Source organism: Podarcis muralis, chromosome 2, assembly GCF_964188315.1.
Source record: "Podarcis muralis chromosome 2, rPodMur119.hap1.1, whole genome shotgun sequence".
NCBI classification, from domain to species: Eukaryota; Metazoa; Chordata; class Lepidosauria; order Squamata; family Lacertidae; genus Podarcis; species Podarcis muralis.
This window is the reverse complement of record NC_135656.1, coordinates 93,815,559-93,837,604: the sequence shown is the minus strand read 5'-3', so window position 1 is coordinate 93,837,604 and position 22,046 is coordinate 93,815,559. Positions and strand designations below refer to the sequence as shown.

At 41.2% G+C, this 22,046-nt stretch overlaps 1 protein-coding gene across 2 annotated transcripts in view; it reads right to left on the bottom strand.

The window, feature by feature from the left end:
- CNTN3 (contactin 3) overlaps positions 1-21,795 on the bottom strand; it is a 166,917-nt gene extending 145,122 nt beyond the window's left edge. Inside the window, exon 1 of one of the 2 annotated variants that reach the window (XM_077925028.1) lies at positions 21,568-21,795. The gene's annotated coding sequence lies outside the window, so the exon portion shown is untranslated. The remainder of the gene's footprint in view (positions 1-21,567) is intronic. The other variant, XM_028719369.2, reaches the window with a different exon arrangement.
- Between the last annotated feature and the right edge of the window lie 251 nt (positions 21,796-22,046).

Here is a 22,046-nt window from a genome sequence, read left to right as displayed (position 1 = left end):
AAGAGAGCAAGAAGGCACTGGCATTCATGCAGTGCAATCCTATGCATGGTTACCTTTGAAATGACCTGAGCTGTAAAAATTGGCCCTTACAGCACAATTCAAATCCCAGTGCTTTTTCCTGATACTTTCCTTATCACAGAAAGTCCCAAATTTTTAGTGGAAGTTGGTTTGTTGCACAAAAACGCGGCATCAGCTGTAATCGTGAAACCTGAATTTGCCAGTATGCGATCCCACCCCCAAAAAAGAAACAGGAACAGGGCTCATCCACATCTTCAAAACTACTAAAAAATAAAATTCTAAAACATAATTCAGCTCAGAGTTAACCAAGATTAAAACTAGTAAATTTGAGCCAGAGCTGCTCTCTGAATGGAAGAGATTTTGCCTACTCAGGGCAAAGTCCTAGCATGAGAAAGACAACCAAACTCCAGCTATGTGCCTCTCCTAGTGGCTCATATTTTGCAATCATACTTTATTTTATTCATTTTAAGCATTTTAACCAGTTTTTTTTAACCAACCTCCTTTGACTTTACTTCCCTTCAATCCCACTCTGAAGCCTAAGGTCTGCTAGCAACAGCTATTCCACAGACATCTGCAAAAGTATTTTGTGATGTCTCAAGACATGTGTTTGCCCACAGCACACCATGACTTCAAGGTTCTTCCACTGATATATCTCTGGATCCAACCCATTTATTTCAGTTGACTTAAACACACTTGATGATCTGTTGCTAACAAAGAAAACAAGCGAATGTTGAAAATACACAAGTGGAAAAAGAAGTGTCTATATTCTTGTAAATAAAAGCCTTGAACATCCAAGCCTACAGAGGTGACAGAGCAACAGATAAAATGGAGCCCTGCTTGACCCCTTGCCATTCAGCATGCATTCAAGTACTTTATCAAGCTTTTATTGAAAATGGTAGGCCTCTACCCTTCCACTCAGTCAAGGAAAGGAAGCTTGGAAATCTCATGATTTGCAACATAGAACACAACTACTATATAATATGACCATGGGACATCCAGAAATGTGAAACAACACAGCAACATAAGAACATGAAACATTCCCAAAATATAATTATAAACATAACTTAAGTATGTATACAAACTCAATGAGAGGTATGAGCTTGCTTTTGCCAGGTAATCTCATTTATTTTAGGTCTGATTTGAGACCCAATAATCTCTCGTCTCATCTCCTCATCAATAAAAAATAATAATAATAATTTATTATTTAAACCCCGCCCATCTGGCTGGGTTTCCCCAGCCACTCTGGGCAGCTCCCAACCGAATATTAAAAACACAATACAGCATTAAACATTAAAAACTTCCCTAAACAGGGCTGCCTTCAGATATCTTTTAAAACTAATATAGTTGCTTATTGCCTTAACATCTGATGAGAAGGCGTTCCACAGGGCAGGCGCCACTACCGAGAAGGCCCTCTGCCTGGTTCCCTGTAACCTCACTTCTTGCAGTGAAGGAACCGCCAGAAGGCCCTCGGCGCTGGATCTCAGAGTCTGGGCTGAACGATGGGGGTGGTCTTTCTCTTTCCTGATCTTTCATATTTGCCAGGGTGGCACTTCCTGTTCTGCTTGAAGCAGCAAAACGGGACATGATGACCCCAAACAGGACTTACTTCTAGATACATGACTCTAGGATTGTAGACTATGCCACATTTAGAGGAACACATGTAGCAGTGCTGGTGAGGCCTTTAAGAGATTTGTCACTTAATTCACCACCACCTTTGTTATCTTCAAAGAGCCATTTCTTCAACATTCATTCCTATCAATCTAGCAATGCTGCCACAAGTCTCCAGGAATTCATGAGCATTGTGATCCAAAACTTCACCATTAGTACTAGAGCTGGGCAAACTTCCCGAAGCTCCTCTTGAAATCATTCAGAAATTACCCAAGTCTTTCCCACCACAGTACAGCCCCAACCCCAGAAAAAGTCAAGATTTAGGAGCCTTTTCCTTCCCCCACAGAAGTGAATGGCTCAATTAGTTTCTACAGAGCAGGGAGATGACATTGTGGAGGCCAAATGCAATGGAAGGGTGTGGATGATCCCTGTGTGTGAAGAAGGCCTTCACCCATACCCGCGATACCCCACACTTAGATTTGGTTTATACATATCATGAAATCAACCCCGTTCAATGTAACACAGTAGGGGCTTTGACAGCCAAAGCAATGCTAGTTCTGGCTGCCAAAGTGCCTCACACAATCCCTGGCTGACGAAGACTTGGCCGTGTGAAGCATTTGTCTACCAGGGAAGCTGGCAATTCTTCTCCTGCTTGGGTTTTAATCAGAGCAGATAATAATTTAGGTGCTTCATACACTCAACTCATCTTTGAGAGGGTCTTTTATGACCTCCTGAGCTCAGCAGCTCAGTTGTGAGAGGACTGATGAGAGACATGAATGAAAGGATCTGGCCCTTGAAAAAACGAAACAAGTAGAACTGCGGTCCAAGTTCTTGAACGTTTTGCAAAAGTCCAATGCCTTGAATAGAAACTAAACCACAATCTTATTTGGAAAGTAAACTGCACTGCCCAGTAAACCATCTCAGGCCCTGCGATCATCAGGTGAGGCCTTGTTGGTGCTGCCACCACTGAAGGTTGTCTGGTTGCTGTTGACCAGTGACAGGGTCTTTTCAGTGGCATTTCCCTGTTTGCAGAATGCCCTCCCTGGTGAGGTGTGCCCGTCTCCCTTGTTAACAACTTTCAGGAAGAGTTTATTAAAAAACCTGATAGTCGAAGGACACAGTTCCTGATAACCTTGAGATTACTGGATGAGAGGTTTTGTTTTGTTTTGTTTTTGCTGACTTGACAATGCTTTTCAAACATTGCTTTATTATTTTTGTGTCTGCTACTTCAATGTCATATTGTACGTACTCACATGGTTGCACACCATCCTGTTAACCATGCACCAGAGCAGTGACACCAAGAGAACATCAGAACAGTTGCTTCATTAAACAAGGGAATAAACAGGTCTAGCATTGAGGCAACCTTACACAGAACTAGAGCTGAAACATACAAAACATAAATCCCACTGAATGAGATAGGAGGAGCAACAGTTGCAGTTCCTTTTAACCCTTTACCACCATATAATCGCATTCAGGGAGAAGAGAATGACATATACAGTGGTACCTCGGATTAAGTACTTAATTCGTTCTGGAGGTCTGTTCTTAACCTGAAACTGTTCTTAACCTGAAGCACCACTTTAGCTAATGGGGCCTCCTGCTGCCGCCGCGCCGCAGGAGCCCGATTTCTGTTCTTATCCTGAAGCAAAGTTCTTAACCTGAAGTACTATTTCTGGGTTAGCCGAGTGTGTAACCTGAAGCATATGTAACCTGAAGCGTATGTAACCCGAGGTACCACTGTATTAAATAGCCATACTCTGTTAGACAAATGTGGCGAAAGAAGCTAAGAAGATACCATCTTGGTTGGGGGTCCTGGAAGACATTTTCCCTGCCTTTGCAGGCCTTTTTCTACCTGGCCTAGGAGGGTGGGGTCCTGACTGACTCCAGTTACAAAAGCTGAGGCTGCTGTAGAGGCCAGAGGCCATCTTGGATGTCTCTTAGTGCAGACCCAGGTCATCAAGCCTGAGCTTCCACAGCCACCACCCACCATGAACCACCATTGGCAGGATTGGCAACAACAGCAACAGATACGCTTATGATAATATTTTATTCTCTTGCTAATTATGCTGTTTTAATTGTGCATTTTACATTTGGCTTCCTTTAGTAATGTTTTCTTTTGAAATGCTCAAGATTTTTCTTTGTTAACTTTGCTGTGTTAAATGTGCACTCTGTAGTTGCCCTCCTTTGTAATGTTTAGTTTTGAAATATTTAAGCAACTATTTCAGTTTCCTGTTAATTATGTTGTTTTGAATGAATATATAATATATCTGATTTTCTTCAAGTAATCTGAACCTTCTTCTTTTATTCTGGATTGTTTTATTTGATGCTTTAATGTGTTTTAAACCACTTTGAGATGTTTTCTTAAATATAAAGTGATATGGAAATGGGAATGAATGAAATGAAATGAAAATGAATAAACAAAAAGAATTGATGACAACTGTGATGACAAGATAGATTACACAGCATAGAGTAGGGAAAGATGACCTTGAAACATTTGTGACTAAATGACTGTGGGGGACAATGGCCGAAACCACATTCCCTTGCCCAATTCAGAATACACAAAAATAAGGCTGGAACTTGTCAGAGAACATCACAAGCAGCCAAACTAGCCAGGAGCAACTTTCTCAGGAAAACCATATATGTTGTAAACAAATCTCCCCTAATTCATTAATGACCAGCTAAAGATTTGTGGTTGCCAGCTGTGTTGTCTTTCAAGGATTTTGTCCCAAACCTTAAAATATACTTCCAAAAATGTGAGCATCATCTCTCCCCCTGCATATCCAGAGCTGGAAGGAAGCCTTGGAAAATAAAATTGTGGATCCTTGAATATGCACCGATAAAGGAATTAATGCATCACAATTACTGCCTGCTTTCTGATGAACATTTTATTTGCAGAATGATAGCATAGTCCAGGCATCCCCCAACTCAGCCCTCCAGATGTTTTGGGACAATGTCCACCATCCCTGACCACTGGTCCTGTTAGCTAGGGATGGTGGGAGTTGTAGTCCCAAAACATCTGGAGGGCTGAGTGGGGATGCCTGGCATAGTCAGACTTTGAGGCTAAATGTTTCATTTGCACCCTCTATCTTCCTCCCAGGAAGCTCAGGGTGGCATACAAGGGCTTTAATCCATTGTATTCCAGTTCTCACAAAAATCCTAGTGAAGTAGCTATGTCTCAAAGACTATAACTAACACAAGGTCATCTAGCATGATTCATTGCAGAGCGTGATTTTTAGCTAAGTCCAGCACTCTATCCTCTTATCTAAAATGTATGGTCTGCAGATGAAAAAAAAAACGTATTAACTCATGCCTAACCTCATTATATTCAAACATCTGCTGACTTCTTGCATATTTCATTTTACAGTAACACTCAGAATCTCTTTAAGGGTTGGTATCAATTATTTATACCATTTCAACATTTCCCATTCAATCATTCATTCATGCAGTACAATTTGTCCATAGTAACTTTTTGCCCAGTCACGCCCACTTAATGAGATGTTAATATAAAATAGGGAGAAATGCTCAGATTCCAGAACACATTTATAATAACTTGGTAACTCAATATCAATAATTTGCCAAAGCCTAAAAATTGACATTTTATTCCTTAGTACTGTATGTAAGTATCTTTTCCTAACAGGCAGTTTTTAAACAATTAAAGGGTGGGAAAACAAACATATTCACCAAAATGTAAAAGTATCACTTGTTAGTTTTAGTCCTCTTCTCATTGTATAAATAATTAGCATGATAAGCTATCATTCATTTGACTTATTGCTTGTTCACTACAAAAAAGTCTAAGGATATGAAGAGCACAAAACCAAAAAGTATGTCTTATAATAATGTCATTACTGTGGTGTTTGCCCATTCTTTGGGAATACAGTGGTGCCTCGCAAGACGAAAAGAATCCGTTCCGCGATTCTCTTCGTCTAGCGGTTTTTTCGTCTTGGGAAGCAACCCCATTAGCGGCTAAGAGGATTAGCGCTATTAGCGATTTAGTGGCTTAGCGACTATTAAAGGATTAGCGACTAAGCTGCTAAAAGGCTATTAGTGGCTTAGCGCCTTTGAAAAAGGGGGGGGAATGCGGGGAAAATATGGCGAGACTCGCAAGACGTTTTCGTCTTGCGAAGCAAGCCCATAGGGAAATTCGTCTTGCGAAGCGCATCGCAAACGGAAAACCCTTTCGTCTAGCGGGTTTTCCATCTTGCGAGGCATTCGTTTTGCGGGGCACCACTGTACGTTTGTATTGGGGGAGAGAAAGGATTAATAGGTTGACCAATAAGAAAGCCCGGAGGCGGAGCCTACCTGATTTTGAGGCTCAGCCCAGAGGTTTTGACAGTTAATTTGGTTGGTTCTTTTGGTGGGGTGGGGGGGAGATAGAGGAGTCAGAGTGAATTAAGAGGCAGGGACAAGACTGAGAGGGAATAGAGTGACAGCATTTCGAATATATTTTAAAACTTGCTTGTGTTTGAAATAAACTTTAATCTTCATTGTTAACTCTACCTGACTGAGGCTCAGTACTTCACCGGGGAACCCTGGGTTTCCCCCCACAAAATTGGTGGCAGCGGAAGAATAAAGTAGTGGTATACAGGTCAATAGTCCGTGAAACGACCGGGGGCTCTGTACGAACATCATAATTACAATGACCCAGCAAAATTTCAGCAGCAGAACATTTATCAAAACCAGTCAATTGACTGGTAGATGTTAACGATGGCACCAGGCAAATGCCGCAGGGGAGAGCTTTCCACAGGAGGGAGGCACAACTGTTGCGGATCAACTAAAGAAAATAGCACACAGAAAGAGACACGGGTCCAGCCCTTTTGCAGGGTGAGGCTGCTGCCTTGGGAAGCAGAAGACAACCCAGGATAGGCATCAGCTTTGAAACCTACAAGAGTACTGGGACCCAGTAGCTGCCCCAAGCTGCCAGTTACCGACACTGCCCCTATTTACCGAGTACCTGTCTCAAAGTTCCATATCACTCTGCAATCCCATACTTTCCAATCAGCCCCAATGAGATTTATTCCCACGTACGTCTGCATAGTCATTTAGCATTACGAATAAAGCACTCGGCGAATGGTACAATAAATATATACAAGATTTATTTCCTGAACACAATGTAGGCTGTAATTTAAGAACTTTTTCAACGGCTGATGCAGAATTAAATTGCATGCCAATTTTATCCAGCAGAATGCAGAGAATAGTTGGAAAACACAGCTCCTTCAACTCAAATATGTGTTGGCTCAAATTCATGTATCTGCACAATGCTAGGTTCTTAGCCTATTTAGTCAATAGAGGCAAAAATTAGAACAGATGGGAAGAAAATTAAGTTCAAGCCAGATACATTTTTTTTTAAAAAAGTAATAATCTCTGAAGTCATATATTCAAAAACATTAGTACATTTCCTAAAGAGCTAGAGGCATTTACCTCCCATTGCCCAAGGCAGAACCAATTCTTCAAAAACACCATATATAGTAGATACTTACCCAGTTATCTTTTAATGGTGGTGTAAACATCACATTCATTCTTCCAAACCTTTCTTAAATATACTTCAGTATGCATTTCTGACAGCACAGACCACATGCCATAACTAATTTATATGCCGGGAGTGGGGGGACCAGAGAAGATTCTTTATCTTTTAACTGCAGTTCCCTAAGGTCTACAGAAAAGTCATGACTCCAAGAGTTCAACCTATCTCACGTTTTGTAACTTCTGTAAGATGCAATCTACTTTCACGTCCACTGTTCCACAGAGCAGTTGTTAGATTTCAGTCACTGTGAATCTGTTTACAGTGGAACCTCTGGTTACGAACTTAATTCGTTCCGGAGGTCCGTTCGTAACTGGAAACTGTTCTTATCCTGAGGCGCGCTCTTGCAAATGGGGCCCCTGGCGCGCGATTTCTGCTCGCATCCCGGGGCAAAGTTCGCTACTGGGAGCAGCTACTTCCCGGTTAGCAGAGCTCATAACCTGAAGCGTTCACAAGGAGGACGGTTTGCAAACAGAGGTATTACTGTATATTACCAATAAACTGGGTTAACAACTTACAGACTCAATACAGCCTCCACTGGTTTGCTTACAAATACAACAGATTTTAAAAGGCTGTCTGAGGCTAGAATGTTAGGACAAGGCATTTCAGAAAGAATGCAAGTACAGAGGGGCCCAGGAAAAGTTGTATGCATACAGAAGAGGAGGGTAATGAAAGTATTGCACTTCTGTAATTTTCACATCTCTGTACTCATCTTGGTCCTTCAGTGGGGGCTCAAACAAGCCTCAACTACAAGCCATGCAGAGGTACTAGCAAGAGGAGGAGACCACTGATGAGTCATTTCACCTCCACTTCTGCAAAAAGCAATTTCAAGAGAAGGGCATTCAATCAGCACTGTTTCTGCTGACAGCCTTTACACTAGTGTCTATGCTCTACAGATGGGATTACCTGGAACTGGAAGAAAGGATGTACACCATTCCTCTCACCAGAATAGATTTTGGAATGAGTTATTCTGACCTCCTGCTATTTTTTAGTTTGGGGATATTCACTATGAGTATAATTGAACTCATCCTGTACATGCAGACCCTGAAACTGATAAATTAAAACATACATGCACTATATTGTATGAGCAAATTTAAAGTCATGGACAGGGACTCACAGTTCATTTCTGTTTCACGTTTCGACAGGTGTAAACAGTAACAGTCTAACTATCTATCGTGGGAACCCTAGGAAGTCAGTTGTATGCAATAACCCAGGCATAGGCAAACTCGGCCCGCCAGGTGTTTTGGGACTACAACTCCCACCATCCCTGACCACTGGTCCTGTTAGCTAGGGATGATGGGAGTTGTAGTCCCAAAAGTTCTAGAGGGCCGAGTTTGCCTATGCCTGCAATAACCTAAGGTTAAGCATGATAATGATTCGTGAACTGTAGAATGCAAGGTGCTTTAAGAGTCTTAATGAAAATAGGAAGAAAATGCTAAATGCCTTTACAACTCTGAATAGTGACAAGCGCAGAATTTAAACATCTGCCCTTACTGCACTTTTCTGCAGCTGTATTAAACTGAAAGGCTGACTGGAACAGGGTAGCACTGCTAGGTTTATGCAGACTCCACATCACTAAAGCATTTGTTTTCTTAATGTTGAGTTGTAAAACAAATCAGTAACCCACAGCTGCTTTGCTCCTCACCATTCATTCCACTACTGCACTGTGCCACCGTAGCTCAGCACAGAGGCAAAATGACTGGGTAGGAGTAAGCTAGAATCTCTTCTCTCGAAGCTCATGCATTTGCTCATTCACACAACATCATGGTTTGCCTTAGTGTTTAGCGTGAACCAAGCCATCCTGTGCAAACATAGCAATGCAACCTCTTAATCTTGAATTCAATACAGAAACCTTCCAAAAGGGGCACCACACACTGAGCTTAATGCAATAGAAATGTATTAGATCAAAAAGAACGAGTAAACCACCATTCTGGTCCCATTAAAAAAGTTAAAATGTTCAAAACTAAATAAAATGGTTAAAATGCAGTAACTTGGTACAGTATTTGCATGCCGACTATTCTGACTTGCATGCGTTACTGAATGAAGTACAACTCAATTCCTGTAACGCTGGGCACCATGGAATTTTCTGCCAAAGGATAATGGAAACCTCCATCATGTAAGCTAAGCAAAGTTTATCATAATTGCTTGCTCTAGGCTGGGTTACACCAGTAATTCCACCAATGATTTCTTTCATCCCCAGCGTAAAGTAGTATTACACTGCTAGCACTTTACTAAATCAAAGTCTGTAAAGCTTCTTGATTGTATTCACTGATTTATTGCAGGAGAAATCTACAACTATAAAAACCTGCAATTGATTATACTTTAATATCATAGAAGAGATAAATATATGTAGCCATAAAACATCTTTTGAATGTCAAGCTCTGTTGGACTGAAACAAGATTTCAAAATTACTAGCATGTCAATGCAATTCCAGAAGAGCTGCAGAAGCAAAAACAAAAACGGGCTGCACAGTTAAGAACTTATCAACATAAATTTCAGGAACTACTCTTACAAAGACACACATTGACCTTAAATAAGGGGACTTGAAATCTAATGCTTAATAATTTATTTAAAAGTAGTTAAAGGCTGTATATGACACTAAGGCTGCAGTCCTTTTGTCATTTAACTAAGGAAGCCTCATTGAACTCAATGGGATGTACTTCTGAATAGACTTGTCTAAGATTACAGAATCATAGAATTTTAGAGTTGGAAGGGACACCGAGGGTCATCTAGACCAAACCCCTGCAATGCAGGAATCTCAGCTAAAGCATCTGTGACAGATGGCCATCCAACCTCTGCTTAAAAACCTCCAATGAAGGAAAGTCCACCACCTTCTGAGGGACTCTGTTCCACTGATGAAAGGTTATTCCTGATGTTTAGTCAGAATTTCCTTTCATGTAACTTAACACCACTGGTTTGGGTCCTCTCCTCTGCAGTAGGAGAAAACAAGTTTGCTCCATTTTCCAAATGACAGCTCTTCAGATATTTAAAGATGACTATCTTATATCCTCTTAGTCTTCTCTTATCCAGGCTAAACATACCCAGTTCCCTCAACTGTTCCTCATAAGGCTTGGTTTCCAGACCTTTGATCATCTTTGTTGCCCTCCTCTGCACATGTTCCAGCTTGTCAATATCCTTCTTCAATTGTGGTGCCCAGAACTGGACATAGGTACTCCAGAAAATGGTCTGATTAAAACTGAATAGAGTAGTACTATTACTTCTCTTGATCTAGAGTCTAGACACTATGCTTCTGTTGATGCAAGCATTAACTTTTTTTGCTTCTGCATCACACTGTTGACTCATGTTAAGCTTGTGGTCTACTAAGACCGCTAGATCGTTTTCCCATGTACTACTGGCATGCCAGGTGTCCCCCATCTAATATTTGTGCAGCTGGTTCTTCTTGCCTATGTGTGCAACTTTACATTTGACCCTACTGAAATTCATTTTGTTAGTTTTGGATCCAATTCTCCAATCTGATTGTACTGCAGGAATCTGATAGCCCCATTTGCACAGGAGTGACACTGAGTTGAATGAGACTTAATACCCAAGTAAGTGTTCGAATCCCCGCGGCGGGGTGCGCTCCCGTCATTCGGTCCCAGCGCCTGCCAACCTAGCAGTTCGAAAGCACTCCCGGGTGCAAGTAGATAAATAGGGACTGCTTACTAGCGGGAAGGTAAACGGCGTTTCTGTGTGCGGCTCTGGCTCGCCAGAGCAGCGATGTCACACTGGCCACGTGACCCGGAAGTGTCTCCGGACAGCGCTGGCCCCCAGCCTCTTGAGTGAGATAGGCGCACAACCCTAGAGTCTGTCAAGACTGGCCCGTACGGGCAGGGGTACCTTTAAGTGTGCACGAGATTGCAGTCACACAGATTAGCCTGCCTGCATATTAGCTGAGGTGTGTATCTAAATATTCCTCAAAATACATAAGATATGCAAATCCACAATGTTAAAAATTAGCTACCACAGAAGGGCAGTTACATACACTTAGTGCTCTGACTATCTTACTGCACCTCCATCAGCATTTGAAGTACGTTGACAAAAATGGTGAAACTAACTCTTCCATCTTGGCTTTGGACTTGGTTGCAAGAAAGATTTTAGATACCATGAGAAGGGGTGACAAATTTATGAAGTACAAATGCAAAAGAAGAAAATGTCCTTGTGTAGCACACTGCGATGAGAAGCTGAAGAACATAAAATGTATTAAAATTAATATATTCCGAAGTGCAGAAGAGCTTAGTCATATAGAGATTATACTTTCATGAATGCATAAAGTATAACCATTGTTAATAGTGTTCTGTTACTCTGTCTGCTTATTTATTTTATATTAATCACATTCAGGAAAACTGACCCAATAACCATAAATAGCTAACACAATTATGTAAAAACGGGGGAGAATGGATTCAGTCAATTCATATTAAATTACCAAGAAAGAGTTCATTGTAATACATGTCTGCACAGAATATTTGTAGCTAGCAATCTAAAGTCATAATCTGCATTTCAGGGTTGTTTTTTAAGAATCAAAGAATATAAATAGAAAAAAAGTAGAATTATTATTTGTGGGGATGGACAAGAAAATTATTGGAAACATCCCACAGTACAGCTTCAGTTCTTCAAAGAGCCTGTTTGTTACTTATAGCTCAGTTGTTTTGTTGTGTCATCTGTGTAAGGGAGAAATAAACGTTCCACAACAAAGTAACAAGATGTGGAAAAAATATGCATGCCTTTGGTGGAGGAAAAGGGATTGGTTTGCTTTACTTAAATTACATGGCAGGGTGTTTCCTCACTTTTAACTTAGGCAGAAACCCTGTGCGGCTGCCCACAATAAATGTGAGGTGCACAAAAACTGACAAACCATGCCTGGGGCAGGACAGAATGCATAGGATTGTTCCCATGAGTACTCTGGCTATCCCAGCAGGAGGTCTGGCAGGACCAAAAGCTTTAGGTATGCCTCATAATCCCTCTGGGCATCTAAAGAAGTTGGCCTGAGGTCCACTGGAACCTTCTGCTCCTGCTGGTAGTGACCAGAATAGCTATCTAATCGGAGCATGTCTATGGACATCCTCACCTGCCCCTACCAGGAAACCTGGAGTGCTCAGAAGGTTCAAGCATACCTCATGCTCACTACAGGTATTCTTCTCCCCAGAAGTAGGAAAACTCTCATCTCCTTGTTTAAGGAAGGTAAGCAGGTTGCGAATTCTGCGGGTTGTGAACGTGCATCCCACATAGATCACGCTCGCAACCCGTGTCCATTGTGTATATATATATGTGTATATGTGTGTGTGTGTGTGTGTGTATACACACACACACACACACACACACACAGTGGTACCTCAGGTTAAGTACTTAATTCGTTCCGGAGGTCCATTCTTAACCTGAAACTGTTCTTAACCTGAAGCACCACTTTAGCTAATGGGGCCTCCCACTGCTACCAAGCCGCTGCTGCACGATTTCTGTTCTCATCCTGAAGCAAAGTTCTTAACCCGAGGTACTATTTCTGGGTTAGCAGAGTCTGTAACCTGAAGCGTATGTAACCTAAAGCCCATGTAACCCGAGGTACCACTGTATATATATATATAGAGAGAGAGAGAGAGAGAGAGAGAGAGCGCATTTGTAACATATGAAATAATTTGAAAGTGTCACTTTCCCCCACTCACCACCCAAAATGACACAGTCCACTCTATGACATCAAAACTTTTCCACTTCATTCCCACTTGGGGATGGGTGGGTGTTTTATCTAGGAGGTATTCTTGCAAGCAGAAGGTCCCAGGTTCAGCCTTTGGCATCTCCTGGTAGGGCTGGTAAAACCTGAAGAGTCACCGCCAGCCAGTGTCAACAATACTGAGCTGGATGGGACAAAGGTCTGACTCAATATAAGGCAGTTTCATATGTTTCGATTTTCCATTCTTCTGCATGTGTGAACAAGGGAGCAATAATCTTCAATAAAATACAGGGCCTCCCCAGTGGCAACTCCATGCTCTGGAATCTTCTTATAAGAGAAGCACATAAAACAACAATGAGGAACCTGTGGTGCTTCAGATGTTGTTCGGCACCAACACACATCATCCCTAATGAATTAGCATGTTGGCTGGGGCTGATGGGAATTGGAGTCAAATAGCACTGGAAAACATTTAAAGTCCTTTTATTATTTTATCACTTGTTGTTTGCCACCCTGGACTCCTTTAAGGAGGAAGGGTAGAATATAAATTTAATAATAAATAAACATTTGGAAAACCACAGGTTCCCCAACACTGACATAAATCCTCCTCCTTATTGTCTTTAAGAAGGCAACTTAAAACTTTTATTTTTCAAAAAGCATCACATTGTGTATCTGCTAATTTTGTCCTTGATGGTTTCTATTCTTAACATTTTGACTGATGCTTTTAATTTTAATGTGATATATTTGCTTAATATTGTTTGTTTTGAACTTTTTGTACACTACTGTGAAATCTGTACAAAAAAAACCCGTGAGCATGGCAGATGAATGTAAAAAATATACAGAAAACATTTGTGGACAGTGTGGATATGTGTGTGAGAGAGATGTTATTCTCCCTTTAATTTTCATATAAAAATTTATAGGAAATTGTCTTACTCAGTCTGCAATAGGAAGGTGAGCTGAGAACCGGAACTTACTACTGGAACGTTGTACTGTATGTTAGTACTATTCAGAGAAGGCCCACTGAAATAAATGACTATGACTAACTAAGATCCATTAATTTTATTGGGTCTACTGTGAGTAGGAAATAGTTGGATACAACTATGCACTTAACTGCTGATCTGTTTGCAGGTCCAAGCTAAAAGCCAATGTATCAAACCTCCCCAACGCTAGCAAGAGTAAAATGTTCAGAAGAAAGTAGAAAATATATGATGGCTAAATGCTTCTTCTTTGGTTGCAGAAATTTTAAAAACTATCACTAAACTTGTTGTATTTGGTAGCAAAATTATAACTAAGTAAAAAATAAATTAATGCAAAGGAGGGAGAAATAAGCCATCCCTTTTTCAAACCGATAAAGCCTAATTTCAGTGTTCCTCAAATTCACCCATGCATACAAAGTTTCAAAAACTTAAATGAAGAACAAAATAAAAAATAAAAAAAGTTTTGAGCATTTTGTTATTCTGTTCATTTCTTGGAGCAACTTCATTGTCAGCCAAAGATTGCAGAGGGAATATTTAAAGATGCTGGTATCTCATTCAAAGAATCACAATAGTGTGAACTGTGTAGCCAGGGCTTAGTCAGGTGACATTCGCACAAATTTCCCCTTGGTTACATTGAGGGAATTGCCATTACAGATGTATGGCAACTCATAAGGTAAAACAGATGCCCCATTGCTGTTCCCAATCCAACTTTTTGAATAGGCACTCTTAAACGGCAAAATACATCTAGTAATATGGAAAGATCCATTCTAGGTCATGAATTGCAGAACAGGCAACAGCAACAAAAAGTGACTGCAACCAGCAAATGCATACTACTGTACTGAGTAGTTCTGGGCCTCTCCTATTTGGATACAAAATGAGAGGGAGATTACATTAGTCACCCAAAACATCTCTACCAAGAAAACTGATAATGAAATGCCTGCAAATTGAAGCCATTTCCCTGTTCTTACAGAATCCGTATTAGACTGTTGCTCTGACCAACTTCAACCCACGATGTAGTAATCAGGAGTCACAATGCTCTTTGGAAATAGGAAAACATTGAACAATTGAATTCTGCACAGTTTGCTTTCTTTGTATCATTAAAACCTCCCTTTTCCATTCATTCTGTAACCACAGAACAAATGGGAAAATCTGACCTAAGGCTGGGAAAAGGGTTTTACAAATTCCTGTTCTACAAATCCATTTGCAAATTATTTCACAGCACTAGGCATGGAAGGGGGAGCTAACAGTCTCTCATGAAGACTTCCTTTGCAGGCAAGGCACAATGCAAAGTAGCAAAAAAGTAACGAAACAGTAGAAAAGAATCATTTCAAAACATGCAAATCAGTTACTCAGTTACTTTCTTTATTGATTCTTATATGCTAGCTTTATACATCAGTGCAACCAGAATTTATTCTAAATGCAACCTCTATTTTAAGGTTCTCTTGTTGTTTTTAATGAACATATTTCAGAACTACCAGGTAGCATGTAATACTGCCCAAGCTATGTCCTATAGGTCTAGAAAGTGCAGGAGAGTAAATAGGATGCTTGGAAATACTAGAGAACTAAAGAAACAAGGAATAAGTTTGGTTTTTTTGATGTTGTTTTTAATTACGTAGGACAAATTTTCTGATTCTACCACCTAATCTTTGATCATTGTATTAGAAGATATATCATATCTTCCAAGAGATTATTGTGAGTCTGCACCCAAGAAGTTTCCCTAGATCCTGAGAATTTCAACAACTATCAACCAGCTGATTGCCGAAGAATTGATGCTTTTGAATTATGGTGCTGGAGGAGACTCTTGAGAGTCCCGTGGACTGCAAGAAGATCAGACGCATCCATTCTTAAGGAAATCAGCCCTGGGTGCTCACTGGAAGGACAGAGTGTGAAGCTGAGGCTCCAGTACTTTGGCCACCTCATGAGAAGAGAAGACTCCCTGGAAAAGACCCTGATGTTGGGAAAGATTGAGGGCACAAGGAGAAGGGGACGACAGAGGATGAGATGGTTGGACAGTGTTCTCGAAGCTACAAACATGAGTCTGACCAAACTGCGGGAGGCAGTGGAAGACAGGAGTGTCTGGCGTGCTCTGGTCCATGGGGTCATGAAGAGTCGGACACGACTAAACGACTAAACAACAAATCAACCAGTGGCAGATATACCCTTCTTAGGCAAACTGCTTGAATGAGTGGAGGCCACACAACTTCAAAAGTTTCTAGATGGTGCATTACTTAGATCCAATTCAGACCAACTTTAGATCCAGAAGCTGCAAATATATTCTTTTACCCCTCAGCCTTTTAAAATGTTGGGTATTGTAATCTGCAGTATTAATTTCTGGTTTTACTGATTTTGTGTTTGCGTGAAAGCTTACACCAATGCTATTGTTACTCTATTTCCTTATAAACTGCTCTGTGAAGCTTTTGGTTGAAGAGTGGTATATAAATGTATAAAAGAAAATACAGGAATAAATAGACATATAAATCATATTGGGTTTTTTTAAAAAATAACAAGCTGTAATGCATCGTGCATGGCATTTCTTTTAAAATTATTATCATTTTGTTGGCATTTCAAAAATGACAGAAATAGAATTGATAAAGGCAATAGATACAAGTGGTCATGCAAGTATCTCCTACCAAGAAATCCTTTCAATAACTACCTATGTATGCAGTGCATGGCTCAAAAGCTGCCATGACAAACATGATGATTGCCCTGTGTAATTGGTTAGATAAAGTGATATTCTTGCTGAGAGTGCCATCAAGTGTTATCATTGGGAAGGGTTGACTCAAGTCTCATTTTACTCCGATTAACCACAAGGTGATAGTGATGCTAAATCATGTTGCTTTTGAAACATGCATTAACTCTTTTTAAAAATTAGCCCCGATTTACATTTACGAGTTGTCTAAACTACCAAACTTGAAAAGCTATCAACAACTGCCATTTCATTATCAAGCCAAGGATCTCCAAGTCAGGCTTCTTTTTCAGAAGCTGGATACGGTGTTCAGTCATAAACTGAGTCCTTCTGTTAGAGATCACGGACTCCTGTTCATTCTGATTCAGGAATAATTTGATTTACTAGAGCTGCCACCTACAAAATCAGATCATTGGTTCATACAGCCCCGTGCTGTCTACTCTCAACTGGCAGTGGCTCTCCAAGACTGGGGGTTTTCCAAGCCATATTATACAATATGATTACTGGGATTTCAAAGGTAGAAATAACGTCTGGGGTGAATTTCCAAAATGTGGCACTTTGTCCTGGATCTTAGGGAAACCAATCAAAAAATCACAGGGTTTTGGGCATTTTTGTACAACAATTTTCTTTTAAAAAAAGTTCAACAATTTTGGGAACTTCCAAAAAAAGGGTGCCCTGGTTTATACTTTTTGAAATATGGCAACCCTAGATTTACTGGATTAAATTTAAAAACACAGTGGGTTTCTGGATTGTCTAATCTGTTCTCCTAGGTTTCGGAAACTTCTGAGCAGGCCTACAGTGGCTTTACAAATATAAGAATATAACACTAAATGTAGTAATTTGTCCTCCAAATTCCATGGGAAGTGCCACAGCTCCTGAATCTACTATCAACTTCTGATAATTCCCCATAATCCAAAAGAAAGTATAGACTGTGTGCAGAATCAAATGGTCTTCATCTAATCAACCAGACATATACAAAGGTGACTATAGAGAGCTTTTCAGTGCCTCTTTTAAAGATTAGCAGACAAGAAAATTACAGACCCTGTAGATCAGGTATTTTGGTCCAGTGCTACAAATCTTCTTCTTCATTCACAACCGAAACAAGCATGCCAAGCACACTCTACATGCTTTCTCTCAAAGCATGCTGGGTTTTGAACAACTCACTTCAAAATAGCAAAAAAAAAAGAGGGGGGAAAAGATAGGTAGTCAACATGGTGCCCTCAGATGTTGTTATACTACAACTCCCATGATCCCCAGACCAATGGGATGGCCAATGGTCAAGGATTATGGGAAATGAAGTCCAACAACATCTCTGGAGGGCACCATGTTGCCTATCCCTGGGCTACACAGATAGGACAAGTCACACACCCACGCATGCAATACTGATATATTTCACGTTAAAGCAATAATGTAAAGTGATGGTGAAATCTTCCATATATATGCACACAAGCTTCCCCGGCAAGATAGGAACATGGAAAGCACATATGTACAAGTATTTGAATGATGTGTAGTTTCCTTTTCATACATGCCTGATTAACACAATACAAAATTTAACACTACTGTCTTTCCCAAACAAAATTTTATTACACTTAGACCTTGTCCTGACAAGAGAATGATAGGTGTTTCTTTGTTAGTAACCTTTCAAAAATTAAACCAAAAGTCAGATACAGTATCAATCTTTAAATAAGTTACTATTAGCTTCAGATCTGACACACAGTACAATCCCACTGGAACTTTTCCACACAGGTCCAACATTGCCCAACATTGAAGTTATGCCCATGACTATTAGGTATTCTGTTCAGAACCCTACATTAGGGAAACAATCATAGCTAAATTTCTAAGAATGCTTGGCGGGGGGCTGTAAAGTTATTGTATTTATATTCCATAGGGATTTCTTTCCCTAGTTCTATATGACCATAGGATACATACTGTTTGTGTCATATAAAGGCTTAATAGTCGGTGAAAATATAATGAAGATATAATGCCTACATTCCGGCATATCTGGAATCTCAAAATTCTGAAATGTCAAAGCATGCACATCAGTTGCCCTCAAGACAAAAATGACCAAGACTATCAGGAAGTCAAACTTTTTAAAGATCCAGAACTGATCAGGATTTCTGCAGCTAATGTTACAAGCTTCTATTAAATAATTCTGTCAAACACTCTTTTTAAATCATGTTTCATGTGCCTCTGAAACCAAGATGCGTTTATAATGAATACATTTCCACACCTGTCTGCATGCATCTCAGAAATGTTATTTGCAGTGCCATAAACGTCAGAGAGAACCTCTGTTATAAATCCTTATTTCTTGTTTATGGCTTTGTCCGTTAAAAAAGTCACTCTCATCTGAAACTCTGCATGCAAGCATCTCAGTCAGAAATCAAATTTCTTTTATAACAAGTTTCCAAAGTGCCCATAAAACTTCAGCCACAACCGTCAAAATTGGGTAACGCAGCTTGTGCTGCATTTGGCAGCATTATCACATGCTGTTGAAAGGGATTAAACTACAAGCCTAGTTGAATGGGGGGAGGTATCCAATGGTCTTTCTGACCATCTGTGTATACAAGAAGCTGCCACCTACAAAATCAGATCATTGGTTCATGCAGCCCAGTACTGTCTACTCTCAACTGGCAGTGGCTCTCCAAGACTGGGGATTTCCCAATCCATATTATACAGTATAATTTCCAATGCAGTCCCCAGAGACTGAACTTGGGACTTTCTTCTTGAGAAGTATGCACTCTGTGGCTTTGGAAAAAAAGCAAGATGTAATATATGTCTGCGGTCAAGTCAACTGGTAAGAACAACAACAGTGCAATCCTGTACAAGTCTATTTAGAATCATGTTTCTTTAGTTCAATGGGATTTACTCCAAGGTATATTGGTATAAGGCTGCAAACTGCAACCTAAACGACATAAAAGCCGGTTCTTGCTCAATCCAGGAATGCATAAGTGGGTCAGAACCACCCTATCAAATGCAGCCACAAAAGATCCAAGAGTGATAAATCAGTAAGTCACAGTATCTAACACTGAGAAATGGACCGGCGAATACATTCAAAATTAGGAGTACCAAGCATTAAGGAACATGTTATAGAGAACAGCCCTAGAATGGCAGGATGACCTGCCAATCTAAATGATCCAGTAAGATTACAGTAATTGATATTTTAATAGTGACCACCTATTCATCTGCAATCCCTTACCAAGAGCAAACTATGAAGCATGAAATAACTATCTTTTTTGTCTCAAGGGGACCCCTGATTTAATTTATTGTTTATAAACTGGAAATATGAAGCAAAGCAAGTTTACTCTCAAGGAATCTTTTTGACTGGGGGTTGTTAGAGAGGGAGACTGTAGTTTTGTCACCCTTCTAATTGGATTATATAAAACAAACACAAATAAAGCAATGCTCAATGAAAGCTCGTTTTTAATCATCAGCAGAAAGCATCTGACCCCTAGTGCTCACAAAAGTGAGAGCAAAAAAAGATATTCAGTCAGTAAAGCTAACATTATAGATCGGTTCGAACAGAGCAGCATTAGCATCTTCCATTGCTCATGCTGCTAAAGAGAACCACAGGAGAATGGAGCAGTATTTTTCCCTAGCTCCAAATGTCAGGGGGTTGTTCTTTTAAAAAATGATTTTTAGGGAATGCATTCTGCATTCAGTACTGCAAGATAACATTTAAACACAAATTAAAGACACGGGGAATGTGATTGTTTTACAGGTGATTTAACAATAAAATCCCATGAGTAATGCAGATGGTGTGAGTCATTGACAGCCCTCTGTAATAATCATTGATAATATCTACACTTCCAAAACAGATCCCCCCCCACACACACTTTAATATACAAGAGCAATATAGCCCCAGGTGGGGCTCGTGTGGATTAATCTGCCTTCATTTATTTTACTGCAATTGATCTTGAGATTTTGCCTTGCTGATATCCTGTCCCCATTTTAGTTTGGGGGCACATTAGAAACTCCCCCCCCTTCTCCTTTGAGCACAGGAGTGAAGGAATGTGCTCTGTGGAATGAAAGCACAGAGCTGTAAAGCTTGCATATCATTATTATTTACAACTAAATAACACTTTATGCATCCGATGAAGTGGGCTCCAACTCCATGGAAGCTTGTACCACAATAAGGCTGCAATCCTAATAAACACTTCCTTCTGATTAGGGGCTTGCACTGCAAATCTATTAGTCTTTAAGATGCCGCCACCACACACACACAAAACCAGTGAACTTTTGTTTGTGTCCTTTACTCTCAGAGGTGCCTATTTGTTTGTTCTCTGCTTACCGTCCCATCAACCTAACGCAGGAGTTGTTTTGTGTATGTTTTTATAATGAGTTTGTTCTTACAAACGAAGTGACAGCAAAGGGGAAAAGGGAGAGGCAAGAGGATCTGCTTTCAGGCAGACAGCGCCTCAGAGAACAACCCCTGGAGTCTTCCTTCCAGCCCACAAAATGCAAGGTTTTCGTCGACTTCGCCTCTCTTTGGCAGAGCTAAAAAAAAAAGGAGGCTGCTGCGAACGGCAGCAGAAGAGGAAAGGTGACAGCTGGCTTTTTGTTTTGCTTTTAAGGCGAATGTGCATTCGGAAATGATGCCGGCAATAATAAAAAAAAAAGGACCAAGCAGAGAGCGGCGAGGAGATGGGGAAGAAATAAAAACAAAAACTTGAGCCTGGCGCCTCGCAAATCACATAGCAGCGCCCTGTCTCAACACTTAAGCAGGAAGAAGCAGCTCAGAGAGCACGAGAAATAAAAGGACAACGCCGAAACGTCTCGCAGCTTTCCCACCAGCTTGAAAGCAGCCTGGGCAGGCATGGATGCCACCATAAGACACCCCCCCACCTCCCACCTCCAAAATAAACTTCGCTCCCAAAGTTTAAAGAAAGCAAATTGAGGCGGTTAGGAAACGTGACAACTCTCCCTCGTTCCCAACTCTCTCGGCAGACGAGGACCGAAGAAGAACCCCTCCACCAACGCAGGCTGGGCGGGGCGGAGACCCCCACTAGCTTCCTTGCAAAAGTTCGTTGCAACCCCCCCCCCCATTTTGTTCTGGACCCCCTGACAGAAACTCCCCCCCCCCCCTCCGTGCCCTAGTTCGGCAACCCACCTGCCGTCGTCGTCGCCGCGCTCTGTTCCGGTTTTATTTTCCCCCCTCCTCCTGCGCCACCAGCACTTCCACAAGAAGCAGCCGCGTGCCTGGGTAAGTAATCCTGTGCGGCTCCTCCCGCAGCGCCCGCCGCCTCTTCTGGAGCTGCGACAACAGCGCCGCGCTCGCCGGCCCCGCGATGTTCGAGGAGGGAAAGAGAGGGAGAGGGCGAGGGGCGGGGAGAAGAAGGGGAGGAGGAGGAGGGGGCGCGCGGGAAAAGCAGGGGAGGCTCTCGCGCAGCGCCAGATTCCTACACACACGGGCGCGCGCGCACAGATACACGCTCCTCTTCACATCTCTCTCATGCACACACGGGCGCGCGCGCCCTCTCGCACGTTCTGCCACCTTTCCCCCCTTCTTTTCAGCAGCGCCCCCCCCCCGCCCCGCTCGCCTTCCTCCTGGCACAAGGCGACGTCACCTTGCCGAAAATTAAAAATAAC